The sequence below is a fragment of the Myiozetetes cayanensis genome, unplaced genomic scaffold, assembly GCF_022539395.1.
Source record: "Myiozetetes cayanensis isolate MyiCay16 unplaced genomic scaffold, myiCay2020 scf7, whole genome shotgun sequence".
NCBI lineage: Eukaryota > Metazoa > Chordata > Aves > Passeriformes > Tyrannidae > Myiozetetes > Myiozetetes cayanensis.
The window spans coordinates 11,837,853-11,860,352 of record NW_026087964.1 but is presented as its reverse complement, the minus strand read 5'-3'; the positions used below and the strand labels follow the sequence as shown (position 1 = coordinate 11,860,352).

The 22,500-nt window shown below is 41.2% G+C and overlaps 1 protein-coding gene across 1 annotated transcript in view; it reads right to left on the bottom strand.

The window, feature by feature from the left end:
• The window catches only part of C1QTNF7 (C1q and TNF related 7), a 36,354-nt gene extending 15,964 nt beyond the window's left edge, over positions 1-20,390 (bottom strand). The window contains 1 exon segment of the mRNA XM_050338420.1: positions 19,846-20,390. The gene's annotated coding sequence lies outside the window, so the exon portion shown is untranslated.
• Positions 20,391-22,500: the final 2,110 nt, after the last annotated feature.

Sequence of the window (22,500 nt, the reverse complement as noted above, 5' to 3'; positions counted from 1 at the left end):
GCATTTGTCTCCCTTAAACCCTTTTGTCTCCCTTAAATCTTTTTAACTAATAATTTAGTTTGATTCCTTCTATTTCTTGCTTTATAAGGGACAGTGATTAATCTGCTCATTAGTATGTTATCTTTCTCAGAAAAGCAGTTACATTATGATGGCCACAGATTTTTCTTTGTTGAATATTATAAATTTACAATTAAAAATTCTAGCGGTTATATGGTCCACTAAATTGTAAGAGCCATCTGCTCTTTTCCAGTAGAGTATTAACATTAGTAAGCAAGATTCTGAATGGCACACAAGAGCAGTTTTCATGTTCTGTCCTCAGGTCAGCGTAAACCCATCATCTCTAACAAAAATGCAGTACAGCTGCAAAAAATGCAGCTGCCTGTCATTGTGCTATCTGGCCTCTGCCCATTGCAGTGATCGTCATTCTGCTAGACTTAAAAGCCAAGGAAAGTAGTAAAAAATAAACATAATGTTTTTCTAGGAGACATCAGCAGCTTTTAGAGGTAGAAAAAAACCCTTTTGAATTCATCAAACCTGCATAAACTCTCATGTGTTTGCTACAGACAACTCAAAGGACAGTCGTTCAAATACTCTATAAAATACTGCTTTCGTTGGCACACTTTTAACAAAACAATCACGGTTTCTTAATACAGATGTGTCTCATTACTATTCATAATCAAGTTTGTTTATTTGTCTGTTTTAACCTCAGACTGTCAGACTGTGCAGGCTCTTGCTTTACTCTCCATGAGTAGCCAGCTGTACACAGCGGTGTGACTGATGAAGGCATGTCCTCACAGCCACAGCTCTGGCTGGGTTACAGGGTGATGACATTTGCCATTCCCTGTCAGGGTGGTTTTTCTCCTTTTCCTCTTTCTCTTTCTCCCCCTCCTCCTCCTGTGCCTGCCAGCACACAACTCCCCTCTCCTCGCTGGGCTCCTGACACTGTGGAGGTCTCTTCCCAGCAACAGGAGCCCAAAAGTCAAAATCTGTTCTGCTCCCAACAGGCACATAGGGAAAAGACCCTTTTTTCCTTTGTTCCTTGTCCATTGGGATGCAGATTCCTGTGGGTTTTTCAGTTTAACTGCCAGAGAGTGAGGCTGGAGGTGAGGGGAAAGGAGAGCTACAGCAACATTCAAAGCCCAGGGGAAGCCTGAGCCACTCTGGTGCATCTCCATATGTCTCTCTAGATTGCCACGATGTCGACATGGGACAGAAAGGGTACCTGCCTAAAGAGCTGCGTGGTGGCAGAGGTGGCAGCGTGAAGGCTTGTTTCCTCTGCATGATGCTGCAGCTGGCTGAGTTGGAAAAAGGCTGGGAAAAGCCCTTAAATGGAAATCTCAGACACGGAACTTGTTTCTCCTGCCAGAAGTTGTTGTTGTGAATGTTGTGAATGTTGAAGCTGTGGTGAGCCTAGATATCATAACCACTTCTCCCTGGCAGTAAGCCAACAATTACACAGGAGGGGCCTGTTGAAAGGCCATGGGGTGTAGGGCATAGCTGCAAGCCCCACTCACTGTCACTGAATTCTCTTCAATTGCGGGCTTTTGAAGACTAGTCCTCTCTTCTGGGCCCTGGAAACTGAGATGCTGTGCAGGTGGTACCACTTGTGCAGAAGTAATGGCATCCGAAACAGCCTCCTCTCCAGGGACCCTCGGCTGTGGAGAAAGGGCAGCAATGACTCACCATTGCCTATAAGCAAACATAGTGGGTTTGGAAAAACAAGAATCCCATTAACCAAAGAGATTGCTCTGGTTTGGAGTTCCATCTCTTAGCTGTGGGCTTCCTTTTTTCTATAGTTTTTTAAACCTTTCATGTTTCTGCCTCATTGACAGGTGCTGCAGTGAGGTCCGTGGAGAGCCAGGGCCTCTGAAGCTCATTCCATGTCCAATAGTGCGAAGAACCAGAGGCAGACAGGCAGCTGAGGTCTGCTGTGTGTAGTCAACGGCATAGACACGATGCTGCTGCTGTTTCCAGATGCTCAGCTTCCTTCTGATATCTCAGAGGAAAAAGTGAATGTAGCCAGAGGTTGTGCAAGTCTCCCTGTGGTAAACAAAAGGGGAGCTTGTGCACTTGGAAGAATATCTGCGTTCCGAGTACGGGCAGTGGACAGGATCATATAGGGAGCAGCAGAACACAGCTGAAACTCCTCAGCCTTCTCACCTGCAATAGCAGCTAAAATTACAGTGGGCAGAGGCCAAATGGAGGCTTTGTGCAGCACCCCTCTTGTCCATCATTTTGTACCACTTCCCAGAAACAGCAGACAGCTCATGAACCCTGAGATCTCCCTGTCTGATTGTGTACATGCCTGTTTACCATCCTGGTCTAGTCCGAATAGCCAGGAAAAGGCCAAAGGCACAAGTCCAGTCTGACCATTTGATGAGTTACCAATAGTATTCTCTCTGTAAAAACAACAGACATTTTTTGAAGGGCATCTGTTCCCTTCAGCTTATTGGTTACTCCTTGCTGTGGTCTGTCTGATCTTTATCCAGTTGGATGAAGCAGCTCCAGCATATCAGAGGGTTTCATTCCTCATGGTCTTCCCTCATTCTGATTTGCTTTTATTGCAACCTAAAACTTGTAAACCTTTGACTCTTGTTTACAAATAGACAGCCTGGATAACATTCGGAAATATAAACAGTCCTCTCCTTGAAAATCCTATTGTAAATACAGGTTTGTAAAGACCAATTTTATCTCTATCATCTGTAACTAGTTAAAATTCCAATTGCTTTTCTTAAAAAGGATTTTAGCAAGGGATAGTAAGCATGAGGTACATTAAAAGTAATGTAAACTGTAGGCTTTTATTAAGAGTTTAGAAAAAATCTGTTAGAGACCTGCATTATCTGCAGACTCCAAATGGTGCTGAAAAGGTAGTGGTGCTCTCAGTTGTCATAGATGATTTTGTTTTTCTTTTAAGCTGTATGATATGTTTTTCTAATGTTTATTCACAAAACTTGCATTGGTTTATCTTCAAATAATTTGCTCAGATAAATGCCAGATCCTTAGAGGGCATTCTAATTCATCTAGAATCGATCCATTTATTTTTATCTGGTCTGAGCTGGCATAAGAAGTTATATAAACTAAGGATATAGTTAGTCTCTTGCTGCAGAAACGTGTGTACCTATTTAAAATGTAACTATCCCTCTGCAGTTTGTTGCTGCTGTTCTGCTTTGGCTCCCTTTGTTTGTAGATTTGCCACTTCCATAGGCTGCTTAACCCATTCAACATTGCATTAAATTATATGGGGAACATTTACATCCTTTACTGTCCAGTACTGATGTATAGGGGAACATAAGAGCCAGAAGGGTAAGGAAAGGTTTCCCATGCAGTAAATGACCAGGGTGTGGTGCAGTGCAAACCATTCCTGAACTCGTTGGACCCACTGAAATCAGCCATTTGAGCTGAGACACTGGACTTTGCATGGCTGCAGGAGCACATTCCTCCCACTGCCCCTTCTGCAGCTGTGGCCACATTGGGCAGATCTCAGGTGGCAACTTCATAAGCCACCTCATCAGGATTCACCAGTCATACTTGTCAAAAGTTTAAGATTCTAGTATGGCTGGTGCAGCCTCTATTCCTTCTGGCCATTTTGCAACTGGGGCAGGTGAAAACGATTTTTATCCATCACTGTTGTTTGCAAGGTGAATGGGAGCCAAAGCGCTAAAAGTATCCAGATGGGTGCTTGTGCTGGTATAATTTAATCAATTTTGAAACATCTCTTTAGGCTGTGGACAGATGTTCTTTTTGTAGAGAGCTTTGCCAGATGAAGATTACAAGCCACACTGCTGGAGGTTATTGCCCTCACAGCTCTGCTGGCACTGCCATCCCAAATCCTCTTCAGCTTAAAGAGGGTGCAGACATGCATGTCGGGTGATGGCTGGAGAGGTTCCTACCTGCCTACACACACTGTCCTCTCTGGCACGCAGTCAGCTCTCCTGAGTGCTCCAAAGTGTGTCTCCTGGCCTCTGTCAGACAAAATGAACCAGGTTGGCCTGTCCAGTGGGAATAAGAGAGCTCTTGTCCCTTCAGTTCATTGTGTCTGGCAGGAAGCGGGGGAGCCCTAACCAGCATAGGGCACAAGTTTGGGTCAACACAGCTGGATCTGTACGAGGCCATCTATTTGCAGCCCTCCTATGCTGGGGTGGGAGTAGGAACCTGTCCCACTGAAATCATGATGGGTGGCCTCTGCGTGAGGAGTTTTGGAGCGTGGCAGGGACTCAATGTCTTTGGACTGCTCATTTACCAAGGACTTGGCATTGGCTTGAGCTGGGGCCGCAGGGATGCTGAAGGATTGTCAAAGGCAGTCCAATCCAAACACGGAAGCTTTTCTCATCAAGCTGTTATATTTTTACCAAATGTGTTAATGTGTGTACAGACAAAGTATGACACAATGTTGACCAAGTCTGGTGAGCTGCTTAGCTTCACTTGGCCAGTACTATCTTACCAGATGGTATTGAACTTTCTATGTAACACTAAGGTCAGTTGTGGCAAAGGAACAAGATTTTTGCATCTTAAACCCTATCAGCATTGGGAACGATCATATTTTTTCTCGTTACTATTCTCAGTTAAAATGTTTTATCTTAAAAGCACCTTAAATCCCTTATGAAATCATTTATGTGGCCATGACCTTAGCTATTGAGCTGACCTATTTCAAGCATACTAAATTTCCAGTTTCTTCCAGTTGTTCAGAAATCTGCTTATTTTTAAAGAAGACGGTACTGCTGTTTCAATAAAAGGTGGGAAGAATATCACTATTGCTGATGTTGCTGTCTGGTTTTCCTTGACTTTCCAAGACAGTTTTTAATTCAGCATATATGATGCAGTCTTTCCTTCCTGTCCTTGCTAGGGGGATATTTCTTTTGACTGTGCTTTTAAAGATCACGGCTATGTGCAGAAATCAGTGCCTATCTGTGTTTTTTGAAAAGTGAATAAAAACATGGCTTAAAATAATCCCAGGTCCACGCTCCATCCCTGAGGTCCTCTCTGAGTATTGCTTGTCCTCCCCACAGTTGGGTCAGCCCAGTGGAGCAGCTACCTCCGTTCTCTAAGGCACCCAGTTATGTCCTTTTCCTCAGGAAACAAACTACTAATATTCTGTGTATATAAGCTTACACTATTTATTGGTTGCTTCCTCCGTCCTCACAGTTTCCTTCACACTCTCCAAGCAGTGAAGGAAATGTTCAGTATTCCACAGAAACATGGCATATATGTAAGCTGAGAGTGCTCCTGAGAATATCCATTTACTTAACTCTGTTTTCAGACCACTTCCTACTTCAGCTTTCCAGAGTTTTAGCAGCACAGCTCACAGCCATCCAAGTGAAACACTGGCAACAGGAGCAGCAAAAGAAAAAGGAACAATCAACCCTAAGCGGGGCGGGGGTTGTCAGAGCAGGAGCAAGATTTACTGTGGCATTGATGCTGGGTGGCATGCTGGGTCAGAGCTTGGCATCTAATTTTCTGCAACCACTAGATGGCACAAAAAATGCTGTTGTAACATCAGCTTGTTCCTGGAAAATTACTAAAGTGTCAAGCTCATGCTGCAGTTAAAGGGGATTCTTATGTCCCTTTTAATCAGAGGCACATTTTAATGTTTCTCTTAGATGCAAAAACGTATTGGTTAGAGTCATCCTGTTGAGTGGAAATTAATCTTAGCAGTAAAATTTAGCTTCAAATAGCAAGCACTGCTGGAGTCAGTGCTATTTGAAGGTGGAGGGTAAAACAGCAGAAGATGAGGGGAAGGAAGGTTGCTCTGCTAATTGCATTACAGGACCAGGCACTAAGAAAAATTATCAGTTCTTCTCCTAGTACTGATAACAATTCTCTTTTTAGCTTTGGGCAAATCACATAACCCGCTTCATTTCTGTATTTCCATATGGAAGGCAATGATTTCTTGTCCTACAGTGGTACCAGAGGAGTAAATTAATACTCATACAGCACAAACAGAGAGAAGAAAGACACTAATGACTTATGAAAGCTACTTGTAAGGAAGAGCTGTCTTGGTTTGTTCATCCTGCACCATCCAGCTATTGACAATAGAGATAAATTTAAAACATACTGAAAGAAATGGACTAACTTTGTTGTTGTTGTTGTTGTTGTTCTGTTTTCAGTATAATTCCTAACATAAATTTCGTGTTGAGGGCAAACAGCCTAGCTGCTGCTCTCCAAATCCCCTCTGAATCAAACAAACAGCCTGATGCTGATGGATGGTGACTTGCATGGCCTGACCCCCACCCACACTCCGGCTTTCCTCCAGCTGAGGAAAACTCTCAGTTCCAATTGGAAGCTTTGATGTAGTCTCTGGTTCAGTTGTTAATTCATAATTAAAATTCCTAGTTGCTCAGTGTGCTTTGCAGTTGCTGTGAAAGGTAACCATCTCTGTGAAAGGAGCTGGTTCTGGGTTTCTCAGTACAAGAGAGACATGGAGCTCCTGAATCAGGTCCAGAGGAGGGCAACAAAGATGATTAAGGGACTGGAGTATCTCTTTTATGAGGACAGGCTGAGAGAACCTCGTCATTCTTGTGAAAAGGCAACTGAGAGGGAACCTCACCAATGTCTATTAAGTGTCTGAAGGGAGAGGGTCAAGAGGATGGAGCCAGGCTCTTCTCGGTGATGCCAAGCAATAGGACAAGAGGCAATGGGCAGAAACTGATGCACAGGAAGTTTCACCTGAATATGAGGAAGAACTTCTTTACTGTTGGGGTGACTGAGCACTGGGACAGATTGCCCAGAGAGGTTGTGGAGTCTTGTAAAAGCTATCTGGACACAATCCTGAGTAACATGCTCCAGGGGACCCTGCTTAAGCAGGGAGATTGGACTAGAGGACCTCTAGCAGTCCCTTCCAACCTTATCCATTCTGTGATTTTGTAACATCTCTTGTACATCCTCAGGATGAAGATCTTCAGTGATTTTACCACTGAAATATTCAATCTGACTATAATGGCTTCTGATATTCCAGACCATAAACTAAGACATTTCTGAACACTATTAGAACCTAAGTAAAAAGGGTAGGGAATCCATTGTAAATTATTAGTGACTGGGAAAATCCCAGCACAGCAATTGGTATGACTGCTGTGGTCATGAGATGACATATTTCCTTATACTCTTCTCTTTATTGAGTGTAGTGGATATAGATGCCCTAAGGAGAGACAGAGGATTTTAAAGGGTACACAGGGAACTACTTTTCATCATTTAGAAAGAAAGGGCTTAAAGGTTCAGATAAGGACAGTGTTGAAAAAAGAGAATTTGGCATGATGTCCCTGAGAAAACAATGAACAATGATATTCAAGCATGCTTTATACACTGATTTCATTGCCAATGAAAAGAGACTGACTGTGTCTTCCCATAATCACAGAGGGTATTTATGGCATAAATGTAATTTTGGTTTATCTGAAACTGAGTTTTATCAGCTGTCCTTTAGCAAACTGAGGAATCGGGCTGTGAATGAGAGAAACATGAAAACTGTCAGACCAAAACACACCCAACAAAACAAATGATTACTGATTGGCCTTGAAGAAAAGTGAGAAAAACAATTTTCATAGCAAAAATAAGACACTGAAGTGCTGTAACTGCAGTGCCAAACTGATTTCGAACCACTCACAAGAGTATTGGCTTTGTTTTTCCAGTGATAAATTTAGCTTTTCCACTTGTCCCCACTGCACATTTTAGTGATGATGTTGGAGACTTTTCAATTTCCATTAAAGACTTTAAACAGTAAATAAAGTGATCTTGGCAGCCTATGGGAGAGCTAATGTGGTAGATAGAAGATGTGTAGGAAAGAGTTTATACATTTTCTCTCTGAAGCCATCCTGTGGCCAGGTGACAGCAAGCACTGCACAGCTTCAGGAGCATCCAGGAGTCCTTCACACGGACCGGAAAATCAAGGGGGTATTTCACTGGCTTGTTTCCTTGCTCTGCTACTGCTGCAGTGCCCCTGTGCCTGGGCCTCCCTGGCTGTGATGCATCACCCTCTGTGGAGGGGTTGTATGGCAGCGCCTGTCCCCTGTAGTGGCGTGCCTACTGTGTATGTGCAAGGTGCAGGGTGTGGAAAAAAGTGTCTCAGGTTCCAGCTTTGAATGCTAACATTAGGATCATAATCCTTTGGGACCCATGGCTTGCCCTCACTCACAGCCAGGCCTTGCCCACATTCACTAAATGAGTACAGTGCTCTCCCTGTGGCCAGAGACTATGTGGGGCAGTTAGTCATCATGGCAACCTGCAGGACGTGTTTTATTATCTGGGAAACAATGCTTTATGATAGGAAATATAGTAATATGCCCAGCTACAGTACTGACTTGTAGCCCTTAGCATCATTTTGTCCCAAATAATTAGCTTCTGATACTGTTTCTTTTCTAGATACTGAAATCTTGGTATGTTGTTACTCCTCTAAACGAATCAAGATGAATATCAAACCCTAATAAAGCAATAGAAAATTACAGATAATTTTTCGTTTAAAAAAATTTATCAATTTGAGATAGCTGGAGAAATTAAATGAAAGGGAAGAAAAACACTATAAAGACAAGCATTTGACAAACAGTTATTAGACCTAAGAGATTCCCTTATTCTTACTACTTATTTTTCCCATGTAGAACATTCACAATCCCTTATTTAGTAATATTTCAACAAGCTTTTTTAGCATCTGGCATTGAGTGCAATTGTTGCAATGCTCTGGCAGCATGTTACACTGTAAAGCTCACACATTAGCATATTGCGGAGAAGAAGATAAGTGGTAGAAGGCTCAGGAAATTTTCAGTGCAAGGTGCAGCTGTTGTAACCTCTGGTTCCAAAGAGGTTTCATGCTGTAATGTCATTCTTCTGCTTTCTACTCCTCTGACTGAAAGCACAGGCATTTTTTTCCCCATTTCTGGGTTTTTTTTTGGTGAAAGAGTAGTCAACTTCAAGTACATTGTATGTGTTGCAATGCATTACTATGTGGAGCAGTGATATGAATCAAGTGAGGTATGGGCACTGGTATGGTCTTTAGGATTATGCAAACCATAAGCACAGAAGCTGACCTGGATTGGACACGTAGTAATTTCTGAATCACCTTTAATGGCATGAGTAGAATTGGATAGAGCTTTATAAGAGACTTAGAACATTTTTCCATTTGTGCTTGTTACGAAAGTTGCCATGCAACTGATCTTTAAGTGAAAGAGTTTTCATTAACAGCCATCAAATACCACCCTGAATGGTATTAATGAGGTCAATGCAGAGACTGAATAATTATCAACATTTCTTATAACAGGCTAAAATATGTTTTTCATAAAAGAGATAGATAAGATAAATTTTGGTTCATGACATAATTGTTGGGTGTCATTAATTCTTTTTATTTTAAAACTCTACATGAAATATTCCAAACATAGCAGTGCATTAGGGAGTTAAAAAGACAAGACTGAGAAAGTCTCAGCTGACAGCAAAATGCTATGACAAATAAAATGAGAAGTGTGAAATACTTCACAAAGTTCACTAAAGACTTTGCAATTGCTGTCCATTTTTATAGCCAACGTGCTCAGTGTAAATTGCAGAGAGAACATGGAAGTTGTGAAGAAAGGAAATGCATTTTTAAATAGCCCTCAGTAAATACCATTATTATTGGACTCTTAATAAGCACTCAGATAGGTTTTAACACACTGTGTATATTGTCCATGCCCATTGGGATGTGATGTAAAATTAATGGACTAAATTATATTCTCATTGGCACTGGTGTAAATCCAGAGTAAGTCACTGGACTACATCATGATAATTTCCAGTTTTTCAAGGAGTAATCAAATAGAAATTGGTCCAATGTTCCCTGACTCTCTCTTACACTCCTTTGAATAGAAACTACTCATAAATAGATAAATGAGAACATCATGCTCACTGCATGTTCTCCACTTTTTAATAAGAGGAAAAATAACACCACAATTTTTGTCCCCATGTGCCTTCTTAGTAGACCACATCTCATGCAAAGTAGTGCCAGCCTTGATGATCCTGTGTTCTAAGAAAAATGAAACTAGTGGGTCTGGGGAGCAGAGGAAGCATAACTTTGAAATCTGAAGCCATCTGCCACCCAAAGGAATGCCAGGGCACAAGAGAAGTGACAGTATCTGATCATGGTCAGCTCAAAAGTAACGAGAACAACAAAGATATGAAATAGGAGGAAACTGCCACTGGAGGCCTCCGAGTGCTGGGAACTGGGGTAAATAAAGATTTCAGTGGCAGAAGCAGGAACTATTGTTCAAAATTACAAAACCCAATTCCTACCCTGGCCAAACCCCCTGAGGGGCTGTCTGGCTCCAAGTGCTGCAGTCCAATTCACACCTTGCTGCATCTAGTGTGATGCTTCCAAAGTGAACCGGCTGAGGTTGGCTAAACTCTCCTTCTCCTTGCCAACAAAACACACAGGAATCTAATGTACAAGCTTTTAGTCTTATTTCCTAGCAAACATTCAGCCTCTCTGAGGTGGACTCACCATTTCCCTGCCATGTAAGTGGACATGCAGTGGTGCCTACTAAGACACACAGAAGGGAAAGCATTTTGTCTTCAGTCTTCAAAAAATGATGCTGCAGCACAGATCAGAGGTGAATCAGGCCCTACAGAAGTAGCATGACTGAGTAGCTACAGGCAGACATGGACCTTTTTACTGTGGATTTCATTACCATGGGATCTACTCCACTGTCTGCCACAGTCCAGTGGTGGCAAAGTGAAGATGCTGTTAAAGCCCAGACCTGGTAGAAGGACTTTGCATTCCTAAATGATTGAATCAAAACACAGAGCATAAGCCCCATAGGCAACATGCCTGGCATGAGGTTTATTTTTACTGTGTGACTTCAAGCACTGGAATGTCCTGAACCAGTTCCAGAAGGGTTAACACTTTCATGCCTCACCGCCTGGCCAGGCAGCACACCCAGTGCTGAGGGTATGGGCTGCATCCTCATTTTTCTTATACCTCAGTTATCAAAGTAGCCATGCCTTTCCTGCCTTTCTTAGCTCACCATTCCTTTGGGGCCTTCTTGAATTATCACTCCCACACCTTGTACTTCTCCTTCATCTTCCTTGTCTGGTCCTGTTCCTAGAAACTTCCCTTCTTCACTGTGGCTGAGACCCACTGCTACTCAGCTCACAGCACTGACTGGGCTCCCCAGCTTGCTTCTAGTGGGCCCATGTGAGCCCAGATGAACAATTTCTTTTCTCAGCCACTGGGAGATCAACACTCTTCTGTTCAGCACTGGGTTTTTCACTTGGGGAAGTGTTGCCTTGCATTACCTTCAGAGACAGAGACAGGTTTTGTTGCTTAGAGCAGTGTTAAGCAGCTAACAGACACAGGAGAAGTCACTTATACTGACAAAAGGCAGCACTGCTGGCAGATTCATGCTTATGTGATCCCTGAAAGAAATGTTAGTAGAAACAAAATTTGTTTTCTGTAGTCTGCTTTTAGCTGAACTTCTGAAATACATGCTCTTTAACCAAGACTCTAAAATCCCACTTCTAAGCAACTACAGTCACCTCTTCTCATTTTAAAACTTTTTCAAGGTGATAGGACAGACCATGTTGTGTTTCATCCTGGGTTTTCTTATGTCTCTTTCTAAGGGAAAAACTAAGAGGCCACTACTGGAAAACTCTATAAGTAATAGGACTTTTCCAAGTTCTGCTGTCACGGTTTTCATTTTATTCCAGTCAACATCACTTTGACAAGTGAGCAGATTAAGACAAGTCCTGGTGCCCTGTAGACTTCCACATTGCATTGCCATCCCATATGGGGTTCTTTTCTCCAAAGTGTTCCAGTTCTCTTTCTAAAATCAATTTTGCATCTCCCACCTAGGCAGGGACTTTGAACAACTTCTATTTGAAGAGACAAGACAGTTGAACAAGAAAAGAAATGTTGTTCAGGAACAAAGACAAACACCAAAACAGCTTGCTCAAGGGCACAGAGGAGCTTTCCAGCAATAAAAGGCATGAACACAGGTACTCACTCTGTAGCTTTTCCATAAAACACTTCCTTTGTTCAGAGAAGAAATAAAGCATCACAACTGTGAAGTCTTCATAACCTCAGTTTAAGTTTTAAATGGATGTCTTTTAAAGTAAAAAAGCCCCACATATGCAACCCCTCACTATCCATGGGCTCCATCTTCCTCTCATAAGTGATCAGGAATTAACATTTCTGTAGTTCTAATAAGAACCCATTACTGAGCAGCATAACCCCATCTCAGCCATCACCACAGATCTATACCAAGCACAGCAAATTTATTCATTAGATTTATCCTATGTTTATTAACAGCCCAGCTCAGAAAAAGAGTCAGTGACAAAAACCATCTGGAATAAACATAACGGAAAACAAACAATGTAATATATTCCGTCACTCCAGCCTAATTGCAGTGTTTGGTGAAAATACAAGTGACAATTTACAAGCCAAAGTCTTATTAAAGGGAAAAATGAGCTGTGTGGGGAAGCACAAATCAAAGTAACTAATCAACAGAGACAACACATTCAAGGATTTAAGAGCCAAGGTACGGCAGTCTTTTATTCCTCCTTGTTTTCAATTTGGGAGACCTGCTGTGATGTTGCAGTACATTACATGTTATATACCTATTTATGCAACACTGGGGAGAACCATGTCTCTGAGTGTTGTCTTATTTTTCATCAGCTACAGCCTGTGACTTTTGGATTTAAAAAGCTCTTGTCCTATCATTTAAGCTGGGAGCAAGGTGAACTGTCTGAGGCAACAGCTTTCTTTCAAGGCAACTCTCCTCTTTTAGCATATAATAAAAGCTTGGAATTAAGGATAGAGTTAGAAAAAGTTGGAATTAGCTAAAAGCAATGCCAGTTTGATATAAAACAAGTACTTATTGAGTGAATTGGTTCAGCAAGAGAAAAAGGAAAGAGATCTCTCTCTCTCTCTCCCATGCAAGAATCTGAACAACACATGGCTGCTGTCCATGATCTGTTTCAGCTTGGAAGCTGGAACGGACTCATTGGATGCATCTGGTGTCCCCAGGGAAGCAAAAGAAAACACTGGCAGCAATGAAGAAAAGATGGTAGAAGCCATCTGAAGCAGAAATCAGCCAAACACCCTGTCTGCAGTAGAGCATCGTTTCAAGAACAGCATTGGGCACCTGCAAGAAAACTGAGTGCTCTAAGACATAGCAAAGGGGTACAGTGCTACAGCACATAACACACATTTTGTTTAGGGAAAGAAATTCCATAATCTGGAAAACACCACCTCAGACCAACAAGAAAAAAAAAAATAGGACTTCATTACAACAAAGGGCAACAGGCTAGCATTGCAGTGAAATCAATGTGAGCAAATATGCATACAGAAGTGTGGCTGTAACTTCCATAAATGTAGAAAAATATGATTTATAAAATCCTACACTAAGAAATTGTGTTAGTGAGGAGATGCTGGAGAAGTTTTTTTTTAGTATTTCTATGATAAAAAAAGAGAGTGAGAAAGAGCTACACTGAGGGGGACGAAGATGTCAAAAGACGCACATGTTGCTTTATCCGCCATAAGGAGGGGGATCACCAGTTACCAACACCCCGCGTGTTGAGGTGCCTCTCTGCACTTTCATGTCCCTTCCTTGCCTGCAAGGAGCCAATATTATTTCACACTTTGGAAATGGCCCTGTAGTTCAAAGACCTTCCCTCATGAGATTGTCTTGGAAGCAACATTTATCAATGAGAAGGCATTTCATATTTCTCCCAGAACTGTTATTTTTCTGGAACAGGGTCTAGCGCTCTGTTTCAGGGTCCAGCAGGCCCTGAAACATAGCTTGGTCTCAATCGCAATGTAGCCTTATTCTCAGCAGGAAAGCTGATAATGTGCAAGCTTTTGTGATAGCTCACGTCTGTGGAAAAATGTCCAAAACTTAGTTTCTGCACCTGCTGTTTTCAGAAAAAAGTGTGACATCCCTTCCTCCTTGAAGAGGTGATGTCATAAATGTGGCCACAGTGGTATGTTTCTTCATTTAAGAGGCAAGGTGCAAAGTTAGAGAAATACACCCTCGAGAATTTTGAAATTTCAGTGCTCCACAAAGGACAAAAATTTTATTACCAGTTTACTGTAGATCCATCTCTCCAGAGCCTCACTGCATCATCTGTATTAGCATGCAAATCAAGATGACATAGCTGTTGCTGACTAATTTCAAATGCGATATTCACAGTGTAGATTCACTGTTGGGATGGTCTTTGGCAACAATTTCATCCATCTCTGCACGCTGTTGACCTGAAACTATAGTTTTCTTCAACTAGTGAGATAAACATGAGGATGACTCTTTCCCTCATGCGCTAAGTTCATGCCTATTTCTCAAAAACCAGTATTTGAGTCACCTGTCAAACCCCACAGGTATAGTGTTAATTTATGTCTTTCTTCTTCAAACTACTTTGATTTAAGCAGAATACCCAAAAATTGTATTTGTTTTTTCTCTGATTTCCACTTATGATGTAGGAATTTAAATAATGTTCAAAAGTGGGTACAGATAAAAGAAGAATGACTCTACATTTATATATTACAAAATTCTTAGGTGTCTGTAGTGTCTGCCAATAATTATAATGATAAAATATCTTAATTATCAGTTAATATGGATTCTACCCTCTTGTTCTATGTCCCCTGGTGGTCAGTCTAACTAGGGAACCTGAAAATTTTCCTTCCTGAACAAGGAACGATCATGAATCCAGAGCATTTTCTGTAAGGAACAGAACAAAGCAGCCACAATATAATCAACTCAACATAGTCCCATGGTGTCTAAGTCTTCAGCTTTGTAACTGGGAATTATTCTGCCCATCTGGGTTGCTCAGGCACTTGTTGCGCTGAACTCTGAAGAATTTTTTGAATCCTCCAGGACTCCCTAGTCTGGATTTTTAACTCTGAGGGAGGAGCTTCAGGGGAAATGCTAATGACTGTGCAGGTAGGGGGGACATTGTCCATGCACCGAGGCAGTAATCAGGGCATGCTGGCACTGCCCTTGCTGTTGCAACCTTGGGATGCTGAATCTGGTTCCCCACTGTCACAAAAACCCCTCAAATGGTCCTAATGCTTTCTTTTGACTTACAGCACTGTCATCTTTCCCCACACGTCCCATCAAAGGCTTTCAGTGCTGTCAAGGATCTGAACTCCTGATAACTGACAAAGTCAATTTGTGGTGAATACAGAAATTTTTCTCAGTGTTTTCAAGGACTTCACAGGGACAAGGTAGCTGAGATACTGAGCTATCTCAGTGAACTATCTATCAACAGCCCCTCAAGGCAGAAACTACTTGCTAGAGCAGCAGCTGATAAACTGAAAGGGGGATGACATTCAAAGAAAGAATTGTTTTACTTACCATGTAGTCTACTTCAATAGTATTTTAGAAAAAACTGGATGCAGATCTTACATTAATGTAATTGCAGATTTCAGGAAACATCTCAAAAGCCACAGAGGATATCTTAAAAATATAACAGAAATAATTCCCTCTGGAATAGCAGATTTCCCTCCCCTCCCTGTGCCCAGTAACATTTAAGATATCAAGTGAGTGTGTTAGTTACTTCACTGGACTGCAGAAGTTGGCAGTCACTCAAAGTTGCATTAACTAATATCAGTTGATAACTAAGGATGACGATATCTGTTCCAGCAGATCACAACAAAAAGTCCATGTTCCCATCACAACCCTCCATTGTAGCAGCTCACTTAGAGCAGATTCCAGACTTGCCTCACATCTGCAAACTGGCATTCCAGTTCACTGCTTCCTTGCTGCCAAGAATTATTCCATTACAGCCCTGGTAACTGGTCTCAGCTCTCCATACAGGCCCAATGTGGATATTTTGCTACTTATGGGTCAGTTTTGCTGATTGTCTTGTCAACACTTCTGTTGAGAGCTTTCTGGCAGGTTTGGAGGGTTTATTTCTACCTCTGACCCTATGGTAAGATTATAGGCACACAGAGCTGTGGAAAGGATTAAAAACTCTTTTCTTTCCCTCTTTACAAAGAACCTGTTTATTTATGGGTGGCAATGAATGGATACATACTTCCAGAATTCAGGAAAGCTACCTTCAGTTTTCTTTATCTTCATTCACTTCTAGTATGATCTCAATTCTACAGTCACTGAATCTTGCCTCAGTCCTCGCATCTGTAAGGCCGAGAGGTGGTATCCAGGGACATAAATACACATGTGCCAAAGTATTGCACAAGACCAGTAATGGATAGTAGGGCTTCACAGAGAGAAAAAGATCTTGAGATAGACACAGATAGAAGTCAGTCACACATCAGAGGGTAATCTCTTCATATTGCAAGGATTTGTTAAGGAGACACACTCTCTGAGTTAACACTGCTATCGAGTAGCAGAGTACCACCTGTGGTCTTTGAAGTGTCTGAACATTTGCAATCTTTAAATAATTAGAATTGTCAGAAAGAAAAATGGCCCATCAATCAGAAGTTTTCACAACTTCTTCTCATTTATATGTAGATTTCTAAACCTGAAAACCTGATATTGTCAAATAATACACTAAAATAGAACTCTTCAACTTCAACAATTTTTTTTTCTTTTAACTCTTCAGTATTGGATCTTAAGTCTTTCAAAGCGGAACTGGAGGAAATGCTATCTTCTGTCAAACCACTTTTGTTTTGGGTCCCAGAACATGTCTGGGTGAGGAAACCACCAGGAAATGCATAGCATTAGGCAGTAATTAAATGCAAGGCAGTAATTAAAGCATCCCTTAGCCTTGGGCATCAGATTACAAGGGTCATCAGCCTTCATGCTCTGCTTACAGGTGGGCTACTTGCTTGTACCTGCAGAGATGGGGATTAGCCACTGAAATCCAAACAGGTGGACAGTTTGGTTCATGAGCTGTGCTGGGGCATGCTGTCCCCCCCTTCTGCATCCCAGGCTTTCTCTTCTCCAGGAAGGATGAACACCAGCCATGGTGCTTTATGGAGCAGAGAGGCTGATTGGAGGTGCAAAAAGAGGAACCCCTGTAGTCTGGGACAGTCTGGCATTAGGGGTCACCATATCCTGAATACATGAGAAAGGAAGAGATTTCAAGAAGTATTGGAGAAAGATGGAAAAAGAGAAGGAAAGCGCATACCCTGCATCACCACTGAGCTCTTCTAACACTACTCCAGCGCTATGAACCCTTCAAAAGCCCCATTCCTTCTCAAAGCTTAGTTGAAATGAGGCACTTCTTTTCTTTCAAGTCAGGCTGGTGCCTTGTGTAAAGACTGGGTCCATGCAGTAACATCTATGTCATTATAATTAACAAAGCCTTTGATAATATGTGCAATAATCTGTACTTAAGATCAACTAAGTCAAGTTTAAGCAGTTCACACATGTCACAGACTGCCTCAAGTGATTTCTTTGAAAAACAAACTCTTTAAGTGTGGAAGTCAGGCAGAGAGGGAGAAAAGAACTACAATTTTTAGAGCAGTAAACTAATATCCAGTAGCAAAACATTTGGATGAAATCTGTTTATATGACTTCTTTTCCTTGAAAGAAAATTATTTGAGATCTATTCTTTCCATTTGTGTTCTCAAATTTATTCCCGATATAAGATCTTTTGTTCTTAGATTCTCCACTCATCAGATTTCATAGCTGTACCTCCTGAAAATGAAAGTTTAAAATAAAAAAGATCAAAAGATTTTGCTCAGTTGTTTCTATAGGCACTGCATTATTTCCTCTGGGAAATTGTGCAAGGGGAAGATTTCAGCCTGCTCACAGTATACATCAGAGTGAGAAAGCAATTCATGAGCGAGGCAGCTCCTTTTACTCTTTTTGTTGATTGTTCTCTTTGAGCTCACATCAGACTAGTGAATTTTGCAGTTGGTTTGTAACTAGAAAACACAAGTTGAATAATTGGATGAAAATATTTCATAACAAATAATCCTGAAAAACATGTGGTTTATTGGTTTTCAAGCTAGGAAGTGACATCATGCATCCAGCCATGGATACTTTTCATTTAGTGCATGAGTACTGCATAGTAAGACAGAGTACATTCCTCTCCATAAAATGTATGCAACAAAGTATGTTAAAATTCAAAGCCATAACCATCTGCTTATCACAGACATCTGTTGCTTCAAAGCAAAGGACTATATGAAAGGTTCAGAAAGCTTTAGAACTCAAAAGATGCATTTGCCAAGAGACTAATGGAACACATGAATATACATAAATTCAAAAACTATAACAAACTGCTGTTTTCTCCCCAGAGTTCCACTGATCCAGCTAGGTATGAGAGAGTTGTGTTGCAAAGGAAAAAGCTTTTACCCATCCCTGTATTGAAAATTGAAGTCTTTGTCATTCTCCAAACACTCTTGAAAAACAATATGTTCTTCCTCCACCATCGGAGGAGCCTGAATTTCACACCAGCCCCATTCATCTCTGACTTGCTCCTGCCAGAGCACCTTCAAGATGTGATTCTTTATCACTCCGCAAACTTCTTTGTACAGACCCTTTCCCCATTCTCACTCAGGGAGGTGACACTCCAGTGCCACTGGAAGCAGCACACTGCAGCTCTGCAGCTTGGCATATCTATTCATTTCCTCGCTGTTTTGGCACCCAGGTCTGACTGTCTGGCTGAAGCCAAGGAAGGCTTTTCCATTGCCCTCAGTGAATAGTGGGCATCTCTGTTAATGGACAGTGCCCCTCTCCCCACGTGGATCTTGCATTGCCATGGAAATAAATAAGTCAAGAAGAGGGCTGGGAGAGGTAGAAAGCTATTTAGGGCAGCATCCGTGTTCCTCTGAGCATCTGATGCAAGAGGAAATTGTGGCAGTGTATCTGCAAAAAATAAAGCCAGCATTGCCCTGTGGGTCTGTGGGAGATTTTTGTTGTGAAGGTTGGAGGGCAGGACTTGCATCCTTCAGACATGTGGGTCTGGAAGGAAGGGCCTGCTAAAAGTTATTGTGAACTGGGAAAAAGTGTGAGGCAAATAGAAGGTACAAAGTCATAGGGATCAGGTGGTTTTGCAAAGGCTACAGGGACTGCAAGGGGACAAGAAACTGAACAGGAAGATACTGAGAAGTCTGAGTGCATGAAATTTTTTTCTCAGTGTAATACCATCTGTACCTTGTCAATGGAGCTAATCAATCTTCCATTTATTTATCACCATATCTGCATATTGGTAGCCATCAAAACAGCAGGGAGGATCTCACATACAAGAAGAGAATTTTGGCATTTCAAGACCTATTTGCCAGGCCTATTGATACCAATAAGTACATGAACTAGACAGAGAACAAAGAAATATTTCTTGACCTTAAATTACATTGTGAAGCTCAGAGGAAGGTGATCTGTTCCCTGCAATAAGTTCCAAATAACCATACAGAAAGTGATTATTTTAAATACGAGCATGAACATAAAGAGGGATTTTATAAAGAAATCAAAACATTTCTTCTGTCATTTAATTTCCTCTTAGTCAGATTATCTATGACCCCTTAAACCTCACTACAAATCATACAGTATTCCACAGACCACAAGTTCCACATGGGAGTTACACACAGCTTTTGAGTTCACTGATGCCACTTTATAAACTGCCTTTCTGCTTTTTGTTTTCCTTTGCGTAGTCTTTGTGTTTCCCTGCCACATTCCCATTGTCCTTGAAATCAAAGAAATCAAAGAAATCAGAGAGTTCTCTCTGTCGATCACAAACAGAGAACTGAAATGATCAGCGATCAGAACAGCAAACAGAGCCTGCCTGAGGCGTGTACAGATTCTGCTCTCTACACTACTCACAAGCAAAACAAGGTAAGATATTTATTTGTTGTGCTGACATACATGCATTATTCAAAGGGATGGCAAGATAATGACATTACTAGTATTAGGAAATTCATCTCAAGTTTAGATTATCTCAGAGTTTTTACAAGGCAAGAGAATATACAAAGTTTGCTTCAGCTAAATAAAGCCCTTTACTTACATGGCTTGCAAGAGCTTCCAGCAGCCGTAGCCTCTGACTTGCACTGCGTACAGATATTGTGCCTCGCTGAAAGCCTCCTAACTTTGACACAGGAGACAGCACATAACTCACCGGTGCTTTAGATTGATAAATCCTTTAAAAATGCTCTCAGATGTTTTTTTATCCGTGGTGCACACTGACAGCAGACTGCAAAGCAGAGAGCCTGTCTGGTGTTATGAGGAAAGCGTTCCCCCTCTACTGAGTCCAAAAAAAAAAGAAGCCCTTGACCTCAACAACTAGAATAAATCTACTGTATCTGCTGGCTCTTTTCTGAATGCATACTTGAGCAGTAACATAAGAGCGAGCGATCGCAGCGCAGAAGCCGTGGCAAGTGTGCTCTGTACCAGGAGGGTACGTGAGCAATGCTTCCAGCACAGAAACGGTAAAACAAAAACACAGTGCATGTTTTCAGCTTTTAATTTGTTCCCATATTTTAAAAATAAAACAAAGATGACAGGCTTCTCTATTTCAGTTCATGGCTCCCAAGTGGCAGTGCTCTCAAGCTCTGTCCCCTCTGCTGGCGTTCCTTGTCTTCCATATGAGGTTACTGCCGACTTTCTATTTCAAATCTTGATTTTTCTGAGAATCATCTCTGTATCTCAGCCAGGAAATGTAACCCAGATTGAATTTTAGCATTGCAGACATCACAAATGCAATGAATTGCCTGCAAGTAACATGAGTGGGTTTTGGATTTTTTTTTCTCCTTCAAAAGATCTGTTAACTTTTTTTTTTCTCTCCTCTTTCCTTTTGTGTACTTAAACTTATTAAACTTCATAAAAAACAAGCACAGCTTTTGGAACAAGTCCTCAGTAGAACAAATATGGAGATGAATAAGAAAAGCAAAATAATGATGTAGCTTAAAATAGGTAAATGTAAGGTTTCAGAAAAAAAAGAAATTCTTGCTCCATTGTAAAAGGAGATTTTCAAGATTAAAGAAAATAGTTTAAACATAGTAATACAATTCTCAGACGATGAGGACAGAGATTTTATTTAGGGCATGAAAGAAAACATATTAAAGGAGTAGCAAAGATAAGAAAGAAAATCAAAGTCCTTATTCATTCCATTGTATTCAGTTGCAAAAGAGGGAAAAAGAGAAACAAGCTTGGAGTGTATCATCAAACTTTAAAATATTGTAAATACAGTTTTCCTGACTTTATGAAACATAAAGATAAAACAAACAAACAAAAAAGCCCTCAAACATTTTAATAAGCATTTCTATCTTAAGGAAATAATAGTTTTTAATGACAAATGATCAAATGATCTCTTTTGTCAAGTGTGTTTCTTCCCTTGTGTGACAATGGACTTGAAAAAATCCCCTACGCATTTTTTTTCTTGAACCTCAGACTTGGGTTGAGCTTTTATTGTTGTTTCTTTTTTTTTTTTGTAAATTTATTAAGACACTAAAACACATGTACAACTTCAAAGTTGTTTATTAGTAATTAAATTGTCTCTCCCAGTTGTAGTTGACTAGTAGCAGTGATATATTTTGTTGAATGACAGAAACCTCAGTTTCAATTTAGTTTCCATTTATATCCATTTCTTTTGTCAAATACTGAAACCCTAAGTCTAAAATAAATTAATTTTGACTCTTTGTAGCTCCTCCTGCTATTTTCACTTTCCCTTTCTCCACTAACATTTTCAAAATATGAGGCAGTATCAAACCACACATATATATCTTGAATTTCAAATTATTTGCATTGGGTTTTGTTTTTGTTTTATTATTAAATACATGTTTGAAAGCTATTGCTTTAAAAATGGTGTGAGAGCAAACTAAGTGTTGTTCTTGAGATACCACAACACCTTTTCTCTGCAGTATGCTCAAGTCTCATACCTAGGACTCATATCCACATGTGGGTGCAGAGCTGCCCTGCTCAACCATGCAGAGCTGAGCCTGCTGTCACCTGTCATGCTGGACCTCTCCCCTCTCTGCTAAACCACCAGCAAGGATGCTTTTTCTCCCTCTGTCCCACTTCATCTTTTCTATTTTTATAAAATAGCTGGGACTTTTTATTTTTACCCTCATTTTATGATGTGGAGACCTTGTGACCCGGTTTGTAGCAACAAGGCTTGGCACACGGACTGCTCGCACACGCCCAGGTTGCAGGCAGCAGTCCCGTGAGCAGGGACTATCAGAGCTCACCCAGCTTTCTGTCTGTAATTACCAGAGGCTAAACTTCAAAAACTGGTTGGGAGCTATGACCTTCTGCTTCGTGTTTAGAGGTAGAAGATATACCTAACTTCTGAGGACCAAGCACAGCAGTAATTTGTGTGCCTAATTATTCTGAGGCATGACTTGGTTTCTGCCCCAGGGATCTGGCTTTTGACTGAGGAAGAAACAAACCCTGTGAGCACGGACAATGTAATTTCTCCCCAGCCCATTTCAGCCACAGCTCTACTGTGTAAGCCCTGCAAGCCTCTGGGTGCTCTGTTTTACTGCGACCATGTGCAGTCTTGTCTCATGACTGGAGGCAGCTGGTCACTGCAAATGTCATCTGCTTTACTGAATATTGTATATGCATTCACAGATGTTTATACAGCAGTTAAGAAAACAGTTACCAAACTAAGGGTCACAGTTACAACTGCAATTGCAAATGTGAACACGGAACCCTGGCCAGG